Here is a 9,539-nt window from a genome sequence, read left to right as displayed (position 1 = left end):
TGTTCGAGAGGTAAGGGTAGCCCTAGGAAAAGCCATGAGTGCATAGGTCCTTGCTGACTCTTCTTCATTAGATATCTCTAGGGCTCCTGTTGTCCTCAGAGATAAGATGGCCAGAGGTTCCTAGTAACCAAGGGCTAAACCTCAAGCCTTGTTCCTAGCCCTTTGCAGCTGGAGTCTAAGGTCAACGATGGAATAGGTGAGGTGATTCGGATCTTATCGCCAACAGACATAGTCGCGCTTGATGCACTCGGTGCATAGTATGATCGGTCGAGCGAGATCGCCTCGGGTCGCTAGTAGGAGGTATGGACAAGTCGAGTGGAGGGGATGCTCGATCTTACCGACTCCCAAAACATTAGTCCCCTAACTCTGGTCCACAAGGATTGTGGGGCTTGAGCAAAGGTGATAATCGGTCTTACCGACTCTCAGAGCAGTAGTCCCCTACTTTGGTCCACAAGGATTCTGGTGCATGACAGATTCATCTAGTGTGCATTCAACTTTGACACTAGTTTTGACACTAGTCCCCTAACTTTGGTCCACAAGGTGGTAGTCGGTCTTTCCGACTCCCAAAACAGTATTTCCCTAGCTCTGGTCCGAGGAGAAAGTGGTCCGACCACGTAGCATGCTTGAGCCCGATAGGGAATTGGACCGATTGTCCGCGTGGACTGGAGAGTTGGTTTCACGAGGTAAAATGATTACAACTTTGAAAAATGGAGGGGTCTGAATTTGAAAAGATGTGAAAGGTGAAAAGACGCGGGAGGGTGGGAGTTGTAAGCATCTTTAACACGCCTTGCAACGCTAAAGGCACGTGTCTCCTCACGGTTGGTGATGCCGCTTCGCGTTCCCTGAAGCTTTCTGAGTGTGCGCATGGAGTTACGCTCCCTTGTGCACCCACATATGATGCCAATTGATCGGGGGAAGTGACAATAACACCCTGGGAGGGGTGAAAGGAAAGGGGAGCAGTGGGACGTTGAGCTGAGGAGAGTGAAGGTGCAGCACTTAGAGCTGGGAAGGATGGAGAGTTGCGTCCGAGCACCGCAGTTGAGCTTGGGAGAGGGTATGGCAAAGCTACTTCGATGCCTAAGTTAGTTTTGAAACCATAGATGAAAAATCTCTAAGTGTTGGAGTTAGAATACTTGAGAGAGGCCCTTATTGAGAGAGCCTTGTATACTTGTTCGAGAGGCTAAGGTAGCCCTAGGAAAAGAAAGCCATGAGTGCCTAGGTCCTAGGTAACTCTTCGCCCTGAGATCTCTTTGGGGCTCTTGTTGTCCATAGAGATCTGATGGCTAGGGGTTCCTATTAACCAGAGGGTAAACCTCAAGCCTCGTTCCTAGCCCTCTGCAGCTAGAGTCTAGGGTCAAAGATGGGATGGGTGAGGTGTTTCAGATCTTATCTCTAGCTGATGTTAGTCGTGCTTGATGTGCTCTGTGCACAATGTGATCGGTTGAGTGTGATTGCACAAGGTTTAATTGTATGGTTTACCTCTCGACTTGATGACCACAACAAATGTTACCATGATTGCTCATATGATTGGGAGAGGTGTGGAAATAGTAAATCCCAAAGTTGATGGTCAGTTATTAAGGGCTTTTGTAAGGGCCAGAGTTGAAGTTAATATAAGACATCCACTACCCACTTGCTTTTGGGTTTTAAGAAGAACCTTCCAAAAGTATGGGCTATCTTTTTCGAACAACAAAATTGATTATTATCAAAATATCTTGAGAACAAGACTCTCTCAAATGATTAAAAATTACAAACCCTTTCTTGCACCAGCAACAAATTTAAAAGTACCACCCTAACTAAATAGCCCACAACACAAGATAAAAAGGGGGATATATTGCTACAGTACAAATGTTCAAATGCATATGAAAAAAAAGCAGGCCCAAAACGCTTAACTCCTTGCCATTAAGTACTCAATAAATCCAAATTGTTATCTCTGATTTTAGAATTTTTAAGTTTGTTTACAATCACAAAAAATCAGACCAGCCTTGAGCAAAATCAGAACTGCACCATTGATTAACCAAATCCATATAAACCTCATCAGCCAACCTGCAGTAGTTGAAAAAAGAGAAAAGGCTTGACGCCACCATTAACACCACCCCATTTTAATAACACAAGTTTATGATCTGAGACACTCCAGTTAGCCACCACCTGAGATAATCCTCTTATTGAAATTAGAAAACGCATCACTTACTAGTCACCTGTCAAATGACCACCAACAATCTCTTTTGTCTCAGTGTATGGTATCCCCATCTGTTGATTCTGATCCATACTTTCAATATTTTTTATATGTACTCATTCAATTTAGTTTCTTGGAGGAAAATTACATTTGCTTTGCAAGCATGAATCTGATTATTTTCTATACTTTTTGTTGCCCTGCCAAGTCCCCTAACATTCTAGGAAAGCCAATTTCCCCCATCTCTTTTTGCTATCGTCCGCCCTACTGACCCTGAAAGTGGTTTGCTAATTCAGAGACGACTTCTTTATCTGATCCACCAAAAGAAACAACCAAGTGACTTGCTCAAACTTGATACTCTGGACGCCTTTGCAAGTACGTTCGCTTGTGTCACCCCTCCGTTTCTGATTGTTTTATTTCTGGCATTGATTAATTCATCCTCCGTAGAGCCTTCACCTTCTTTGACTTCCACATCCACCTACAACCCCTTTGTGTATTTTGAGCTTTTCCTGTTTGACTTGTGTCCCTTTTTTTCCTTTTTCTCTCTTGATTCTGTATATTTATGCTCTATAAAATCTCCTCCTTATTTATTGCTCCACGATTTTCTATCCAACTTGACCATTTTACCGACCAGCCTCCAACTCCCTTCTCTGGATCTTCAATTGGGTTTACCACATCCTCGTAGTGGGCCTCATTTTCTTCAATTTTTGCTGTCTCTGTTGGTTGGGCTTGGGGCCTATCTTGGCACTTAGATGATAATTTACCTTCTAATTTCAGTGCTTTTATCTTTCGTGGGTCCCTTTATGATAAAACCACATTCGCGACCTTCTGTATCCCCTTTTTAAAATTTAAATTTGCCGTCGTTGACACAATTTCTAACGCCACTTTTAATACTTCCTCGATCCCATCACCATTAATGTCCCTGTGGTTTATTGTTACCAGGTTGCAAGGCCCCACACATAAATTTGAACTTTTTAAGATTCGATTCCTTTCCTTAGTTGTGTCGACTTCAAGCGGTTCTCTATTTCTGTCACAGAGCTGGCTAGGGCTTACATCAGGTGCTTTATCATAATTACGCCCCAAATATTCGATGCCATTTTAACGAGGGACAGGTCAACCCCAGCCATATCATCATCGTCTCCATCCCTTTGAGGCAAGACCTATGTTGCAACAACGAGAATATCCTCCCCCTTGCCTATGCTTATTCCTCCATCATCTTCGGATTTGTTATGAGGACTACCATCTTCCTTTGCCTCTGCTTCTAGTGTCATTCTTTGGTCATCACCTTGTCTCGTCGAGTCGTCCCCTTTCACCTATGTGTCACCTTATGCTTCTTTAGATTCTTCTTGTGTTTCCTCCTCTTCCAACATTGATTATGGGCCTACTACCTCGATTCTTTGCTGTAAATGCATACTGGTGCAGTGGTCCTTTTCTATATATAGTCTAAACACATCATCATCCACCTTCACATCCATTACTTAGTCATTGATAATGGGGACTGAACTATTCACCTGTAAGCGTGCTTCATCAAGTCTTCAGTTCATCAAAGTATCCATATCCCTACACACAAGGCTCTCAAAGCCCATTGCCACCTTTGAGAAAAAACTAGGATTCCACACATGAAGTGGAACTCTTTGGACCTTGATCCATACCAAGACACTTGTACTTTTTTTGCGCCAACTCCAACTTTTCTTCTTAACTTTCAAACTCAAGTAAAACTTACTTGGTCCCCAATTGCTTGACTCCAATGGATACAAGGCCATTGTCCCACATGTAGGATTGTATGCTTTCTATGCTCTTAACACTCCCAAGGGTTTCAACGATTTTTCTCCTTGTCCAGTTTCTATCTTCTTCGCTTGAAATGTAGGTGAAGTTGTAATGCTCTTCCTCCGATGTAAGAGATTTTCCTTTTACCACCCATTTTTCCTTTGATTATCCATATCTTGTTGTCATCCCTATAGCTTCACCCTGTTACCTCCCTCTAGCTGCGAGGGGAAATCCGATTTGGCTTGCTGTAGTGTGGTCATTATGGTTGCAATGGAACACAATCATCTTCAAGAATGACCAAATGGAAGTAGCGAGAGTGCTGGAGATTGCCCAACTGAGAGTTTGGAATTGGCTGTGGGTGAGAAACAAGAATTCTCAATACTCAGTTTGTGATTGGATAACAAATGTAAGAACTTGCTTTGAGAGTCGGTGACAGGAGGTCTGGAAACAGGCTGCTATTATGCCGAATGTCGCTGGTGAAGTGGGAGAAATTGAATACAAGTTGTGGGGTTGCTATCATGTTGCAAAGAGCAGTTGTATGTTGTATTACTAATTGAAGTCTTAAGTCTTGTTATTTTCTTATTTTGAGACTATGCGAGTCGGTTTCGTGGCTATGTATGCTTGAAGGTTGAAGTCTCTGCCTATTAAAACAAAGTCTGAAACCATAGCCTTAGTTTGTTCTATAGTTGGTTTTGGCTGAGTTGTGGGTGCTAGTTTCTTGTACAAATTATGAGTTTTTGTATTGGTCTGTTGTAGTGGGCTTGGAGTACCCCTAGTACTCCCCTTATTAATCTATTTTCACTCTTGCTGACTGTTGGTCAATCTGCAAGTGTACATAATCTACCCGATTTTAAATTATCGAACCTCAGGGAATTAGATTGCAAAGTCAGTTCAAGATTCAAGTTCAAGGTTGGAAAGCAAGTAAAATTCAGTTTTAAAGGTTGATTGTTTCTTTGGTTATGTAAAAGACAAGTGAACGAGTAATAAAGCGATTGAAATTCAGAAATGAGATTGCCTTGGGTTCTTGTTCAACTAATTCAGTTTTAGCAAACCTTCCTATTCAATAAATCCTGAGTCTCTCCTTGATGTTCTAGCCTAGATAGCCATCTATCGATGCCTCGTAAAGAAAACCCTTTCCAATCAAAAGATAGGTTCAATTCTTTGATAACCTAAACATTTGCTAGAAGCACTAAGCATACATTTCAGGCCAACAAACCCCAACCCTTCCTCTATTCCTAGCAGCAAGTATAGTAGAGGTAATCTCACAACAAGTCTCAATTCTATAACAAACTATCGTTATAATTATAGAAAAGTAAAAAACTAGCATGCATTCAAGCTTGAAAGATTAAGCATAGGAGTGAGATTCAAGGGTTTACTCAGAACAACATGAATAGAAAAGGAATGAAAGCTAAAACATTCAAAGTCTTACAAAGAACCCAAAGCAAAAGGGGTTTTAGCCAAGCATGGCTATGAAATCCACACAAGAAAGCAAAGATGAAACCTGGAACATAGGACTTAGAGAAAGCTCCTCAAGCTCCAGAACTCAAACCCTCTCTTCTAACTTATGAAAATATGATAAAATGACAAAAAAGGTTCCAAGAGAAATGTCTAAAAACCAATTTATAGGCAAAACAAGCGAGATTGGGCGCTCAGGCGCCAATTCAGAGCGCATGAGCGCCAATTCCAGCTCAAAACCAGCTCTCTGGAAGGTAATTGGCGCCTAGGCGCCAATTCCAAAACCTGGAATATAGCAATTGGCGCCTAGGCGCCAATGGAGCACGCCTAGGCGCTCTGACTTCATTGGAAAACCTTTAGAACTTCCTCTTAACTCCTTTTCAAGCCTCTTTAACCCTTTCTTCAATACACCAAGCCACTTGACCTTCGTCATTCATCAGTTTCAGACCTGGTAACTTAGGCACGAAGTAAAGGAGATCTAGAAGCTTCAAGAGTTAATTAGCAAAGAGAACCTTAAATTAAAATAGAAAAGATATGCAAGTCCTCTAGCTATTCAAAATGCACGAAAGGTCCCTATAAAACTACAAAAATACCAAAATAAAATAAAAGCACAAAGAAAGAAAAAAAATGCATGATAATGCATGAAACACTACATGAGACTCAAGAAAAAGACGCAAAACTAACAAAGGAATGACCCTAAAAACACCACTAAACTAGGGTCATCACACCACTATACTCAACGACAGCTCGCCCTCGAGCGTCACTAAGATTAGCTTGCCCTCAAGCTCCAAGAATTACTCCCAACACACACGCCAAAAGAGGGATACACTATCAGAAAACCGGGAGATCAAGTGAATGCAGTTAGTTCCAAGAGGAAGATACAACAATCAACTTCATGCTACACTTAGATAAAGAAGAATTAGAGTCCACTATGAGACACATTTAGAACTAACATCTTAGCATGAGACAATTGTTTAGTACACTGAGCACACAAGCAAGTTCACAGGTTCTGGGAATCATTCACTCAAGAGCAACTAAAGTTGACAATGCATTAACAATGAGACTTCAAAAGAGTTGCAATGTTGGCTAGGTGAAGCACAAGGTAGGTGGTCCCTAAGGAAAACTATGATTACACAAGTTTGAGTGTGGTCTTATTAGACACCCGGAGCTTTCAACACAGACTTTTCTAACACAAGTCTCTTGACCCCCCCCTTTTTCAACTTTTTTTTTTCTTTTTGCAACTCCAACTTGATTAGGAGCTTTTTCCTTTTTCTTCTTCTGTGTTTTTTTTTACTCTTGGGGCAAGAGACATTTCAAACTTTATTTAGCTCCAAAACAATTTAAAGACCACAACTCCCCATTCTCCAACCAAACAGCCAGCCCACACAACTAGGATAACAAAGAATTCTCCAAAAGGGTCAATAGGGTTGACTAGGGATAAAGATGTACAGTACAAGCTCTGAAGTCCAAGAAAACCTACAAGTCTCAGGAATGCAAGTCTCTTAAAGCAAGCAGAGAATGAATTCAACACAGAACCAAGAAGTGCAAGTGAGTCAGGATCCTCCAGGAAGATTTATAGTGAAGGGTCAAAGATGAACCCCTGTGGACTCACATCAACTCAATCATCAAGACACATTTAGAAGACCGAAGTCTCATCCTCTCTTTCCCAACATACAAGCACTCCCCAAAAAACAACACAAAGTATCCTCTTAAAAATATTTTCAAAACAAGCATCATGTGAGAGAGCAAAACTCTGAAGCATGTCATCTATGTATAGGGAAATAACAACCCAGACACAAAAGACTCTATTTACAAAAAATGCATGATTGAGAAGATAAAGAAACACTACAAAGGAAAAATATGCTAACAATGCATGAATTTTGCTAAGAGAGTAGGGATAACCTCTTTTACCAAACACAACGGAGGCCTCAGATCCACCTCTTATTTCTAAACTTCAGGCTCCCATTCCCTGCAAAATGCAACAACCAAACATGCAAAATAAAACAAGACTTGGATTGTCTCCCAAGCAGCCCATTGTTATAGTCTTATGTAGACTATCCTCCTTGTCAAGTTGAAGGTCTGAAAAACATGGTTTCCAACTTCAATACCTCACCACCTAGGTACACTTTCAACCTCTGCCCATTCACAGTAAAAGTATTCTTGGTCTCTAGGTTTTCAACCTCAACAACACCATGAGGGTACACTCTCTTGATCACAAAGGGTCTAGATCATCTAGACTTAAGTTTCCCAAGGAATAGTCTCAATCTAGAATTGAAGAGTAGCACTAATTGCCCTGAGACAAATTCCCTATTCAGAATCTTTCTATCATGCCACTTCTTTGTCCTTTCCTTGTAGATGCTAGCACTCTCATAAGCTCGGAGTTGAAACTCATCAAGCTCATTCAATTGCAAGAGTCTCTTTTCGCTAGCAACTTTCCAATCAAAATTCAATTTCCTTATGGCCCAATAGGCCTTGTGTTCTAATTCGACAGGTAAGTGACACGCTTTCCCAAAAACTAGGTTGAAAGGAGAGGTACCAATCGGAGTTTTAAAAGCGGTTCGGTAGGCCCATAAAGCATCGTCAAGTTTCCTTGACCAATCCTTTATGGAAGACTCTACCACCTTTTCAAGAATAGGTTTTAACTCCCGATTAGAAATCTTAACTTGCCCACTAGTTTGGGGGTGATAGGGGGTAGACACTTTGTGCTTAAGACCGTATTTTTCCAAGAGAGACTCGAAAGCTCTGTTACAAAAGTGAGTGCCTCCATCACTTATAATCGCCCTAGGAACACCAAACCTAGTGAAAATGTTCTTTTTCAGAAAAGCAACCACCACCTTAGAGTCATTTGTTGAGAGTGCAGCGGCTTCAACCCACTTAGAAACATAATCAACAGCCACTAAAATATACTGGCAACCAAAAGAAGGTGGGAAAGGTCCCATGAAATCGATGCCCCAAACATCAAACAACTCAATTTCCAAAATATTTTTCATGGGCATCTCATTTCTCCTTGAAATGTTGCCAGTCCGCTGACATCTATCACAACTCTCAACAAAAGCTCTACTATCTTTATGCAGAGTGGGCCAATATAAACCACTTTGGAGAACCTTAGCAGCGGTCCTCTCCCCACTAAAATGTCCACCATAACTTGATCCATGGTAATGCCAAAGAATTTTCTCAAAATCAACATCTGGGATGCACCTTCTTATGACTCCATCAGAATAGATTTTGAAAAGGAAAGGATCATCCCAGAGGTATGATTTTGCATCATGCAGAAATTTCTTCTTCTGCTGCCAGGTCAAGTCATGGGGAATAAGTCCAGCAACACGGAAATTAGCAAAATGTACATACCAGGGTAGGGGTTCCTCGGTGGAAACAACTAGGAGTTTCTCATCCGGGAACTCCTCTTGAATAGGTATTGGGTTGCATGCCCCACCTTCTAATCTCGACAAATGGTCTGCCACTCCATTGTCCTTGCCTCTCCGGTCAATGATCTCAAGGTCGAACTCTTGAAGGAGTAAGACCCATCGAATCAACCTTGGCTTAGAGTCCTGTTTAGAAAACAAATGTCTCAAAGCAGCAATGTCAGTATGAACAATAACTTTAAAACCCAAGATGTAAGGCCTAAACTTCTCGCAAGCAAAGACTACACCCAACAACTCTTTTTCAGTTGTAGTGTAGTTCCTTTGGGCCTCATTCAATACTCTACTTGCATAGTATATCACATACAACACTCTTTCTTTCTTTTGACACAAGACAACCCCTAAAGCTAGATCACTAGCGTCACACATGATCTCAAATGGTAGAGACCAATCCGGAGCAACAATAATAGGGGCTGTCGCCAAACTCTCTTTAATAGACTCAAAAGCTTTCAAACAATTTTCATCAAAAGTAAAAGGTGCTTCCTTTTCAAGCAAGTTGGTCATAGGCTTAGCTAATTTGGAAAAGTCTTTAATAAACCGCCTATAGAAACCAGCATGCCCGAGAAAACTCCTAATACCCTTGATGTTAGTTGGGGGAGGGAGCTTTTCAATAACTTCAATCTTAGCTTTATCAACCTCAATCCTCTTTTCGGACACCTTGTGTCCAAGCACTATGTCATCCCTAACAATGAAATGGCACTTCTCCCAATTTAAGACCAAGTTGGTCT

The sequence above is a fragment of the Lotus japonicus genome, chromosome 2, assembly GCF_012489685.1.
Source record: "Lotus japonicus ecotype B-129 chromosome 2, LjGifu_v1.2".
Taxonomy (NCBI): domain Eukaryota; kingdom Viridiplantae; phylum Streptophyta; class Magnoliopsida; order Fabales; family Fabaceae; genus Lotus; species Lotus japonicus.
This window is presented reverse-complemented; position numbering follows the sequence as displayed.